Genomic DNA, 2,907 nt, shown 5'->3' with positions numbered 1-2,907 from the left:
AAAAAACGAAAAAAAAAGTATATGTGAGGAGAAGCTTGCAGAGATGTCTAATAAAAATTGACTTCACTTGATCAGCTTAAGGAATGAGGCTTTGTCGATCATCGGTGCGGTTGGGTGCGGTATAATTTAGCGTAATATAATGTTTAGAAATTAGGTATTTTAATTTAAAGAAAATGGGGTCAAATGGTTTTAATTTAAAGAAAATGGGGTCAAACTGATCCCATTGATTCCTACAATTTGGATAATCGAGTTAATCAGGAGTAATGTACCACCCTGAATGGTAATACACTGCTTGATAATGAGCTCAATTAAATAAACTATAGAAATAAATGACTTCCGCTTGATCTACAAGTTTGCATGATGACCGACAGATTCCCCTATTTGATATGGGAGTCAAATAGGGTTTATTTTAAGTCTGGGTTTTTTTAAGTTCCCTATAAGGGCAAGCCCCTGTAGTTAATTACATCTTAAGCAAACAAATCACTTAAGAAAACTCTCGATAAAAATCAGGAATCTTGTATTTTCATGAATTCGAAAGGAAGGGTTTTTGACGAACATGATTGTGGAGTTTTCAATAAGGATTGGTTCAAAAGTGAAAGATTTTGCTTTAAGAATCAAAGGAAGAAAACTAGGGGAGATTAAAGATCTAGAATAGGTTCTTGGTAATCCCCCAAACTATCCTAATGTTTGGCTCAATTTATGATGATATTAATTTAAGTTAACATGGCAGTTTTATTAATTAGGACTTAGATTTGTGTAATGATGATTTACACAGAAAGCCTAGAAAGATGGGAGGTTTTACGTCGAGTGACTACCTCAGAATCCTAAAATAAGTAAGGACATATTGCATATCGGGACAATGCAGAAGCCTAATAAAAAGAGAGGTTTATGTAAAAAAAAAAGTCAGCCTCAGAATCCTAAGGATTGTTATTTGAACTAAAGAAAGGGTCTTGAACGAGCTGCCCACAAAGTCTGCTCAAAGTTCCATATTGAAATGTCTTCAGGTCTTCCAGTTTCGACCGACTAAGTTTTGTTGATCTGACTTGATTGATTCGACTCGATTGATAATTTTATAGTGAATTAATTAAAGGGTAGTGGAGATATAGTTCAAACCTAGACCAAGGCTAAGTTTACTTAAGCTAAGTAATCACCTAATGTTATGATTTCTAGGTTCTCCCTAATCTAAACAACTTTTATTTCTTTATTATTTGTCCTTAACACATGCATTCCATGTTTGCATTCCATGTTTGATAAAAGCAATAAAAGAACATGCATTGAGATACATAAAGCAATAAATAGAGTAAATAAAGAAACAATGTTTTATCAAATTTTTATTAAATTTTAATTATTTAATTAATGGTAACCCAGAGAAGATGCCTATGGCTCCATTGTCCCGGGTCGCCTGGTGCTTTAGCTTACTTAGTCCGAAAGGTGGTTGCCCACCAGGACCAGGACCATCTTGTCAACATCCACAGAATGCATCGTCCAAGGAATCTTCGTAAACTAGAAGAAAAAGGGGTTTAAGTTGCGTTATGGTTTAAGCAAAAAGGGGTTTAAGTTGCGTTATATGATCTTTGTGATTAAGATTTGATTAATTCTTGAATTACTTCATCAGTTTTAGGGTTGAAATATTTTAGGTTGTTTACATCTTGTTCTTAACGTTTTGTTTTGTTTAAGTGTTTTATTTTAGTTATTTTGGTTCACTTATTATTAATTATGTGAAGTTGACGACTTCGAAGCTGATTTAATCTCAAAGCCATGCTTTAAAGCTTTGTTGTATTTGTTTTCATTTAAGTTTAAGTTTTAATGTGTTTTATGTAAATTTTACCCCTCCCAATGTATTTTATTTTATTTCTTAATTGATGTTCAAGTTGAGGGGTTTAGGTTTAACTTAGGCTTACGGTTTTACCTAAAAGGTTCTCCTGTGTTCAACCTATGGATTAGGTTCTTAACCTAAGGTTTAAGGTAGGTTTAGCTTAAGACTAAGTTATGATTCAAGTTTGTTTAGCCTAAAGATCAGGGTTGGATTAAGGTTAAATAACCTAAGTTTTAGGTTCATTAATCCTATTGGCTTAGGGTTAACTAACCTAGGGTTTAGGTTAACTAATCATATTTCTTTAGGGTTAACTAACCCAGGGTTTAGGTTAGCTAATTCTATTGGTTTAGGGTTAACTAACCTAAGGTTTAAGTTAACTGATCCTATTGGTTTAGGATCACTAACCCTAATGGTTTAGGTGAAGGCTAACCTAAGATTAAGGTTTATTTTAGAATGAACTAAATATGTAGGTTAAACTAAACTAAAGCTCATGTTGACTAACCCTAAAATCCAAGACATTTATTCTGAATTAAATGAAAGGATGACTTAAATTTCAAATTTAAAATAGTTCAACTATTCAATTTGGACTCAACTAAAGGTTAAGTCTTCCCAGGCTAGACTTGGTCTAAAGACAGGTTGACCTAAAACCCTAAATGAGTAAAATTGGACTTAATGGGTGATTAACTCAATTCTTATGTTGGTTGACCAAGTCTGTAATCAGGTTGAACAAGACCTAAAGAGAATTGGCTAGGTTGGACTTAGGTTAATATTGGGCTAAGTAAACTTAGCCTAAATTAAACCTGAACCCTAATTAATATGTTTTAATTATAAAAATTATTTTAAACATAATTTTAAAATTTTTAAACCTCTGTTAATGGTCAAACGTTCAATTAGAGAGAGTTTTTCATAATTTTTATAATTTTTATAATTTTTAATTTACATAAATGTGTCGTTTTGGTTCAAAAATCAAAATACAAATATAGAAATATTAAAATGTCTTGGAAAAATCAGAGAAGCTTTCTCCAAGGCCATTTAATATCTCTGCCAAATTTCATATTTTTTCCATTTATATTTTAATTTTTATGATTTAA

Source organism: Phalaenopsis equestris, unplaced genomic scaffold (assembly GCF_001263595.1).
Source record: "Phalaenopsis equestris unplaced genomic scaffold, ASM126359v1 Scaffold000055, whole genome shotgun sequence".
In the NCBI taxonomy this organism is placed as follows: domain Eukaryota; kingdom Viridiplantae; phylum Streptophyta; class Magnoliopsida; order Asparagales; family Orchidaceae; genus Phalaenopsis; species Phalaenopsis equestris.
Note: the sequence above shows the minus strand (reverse complement) of the source record.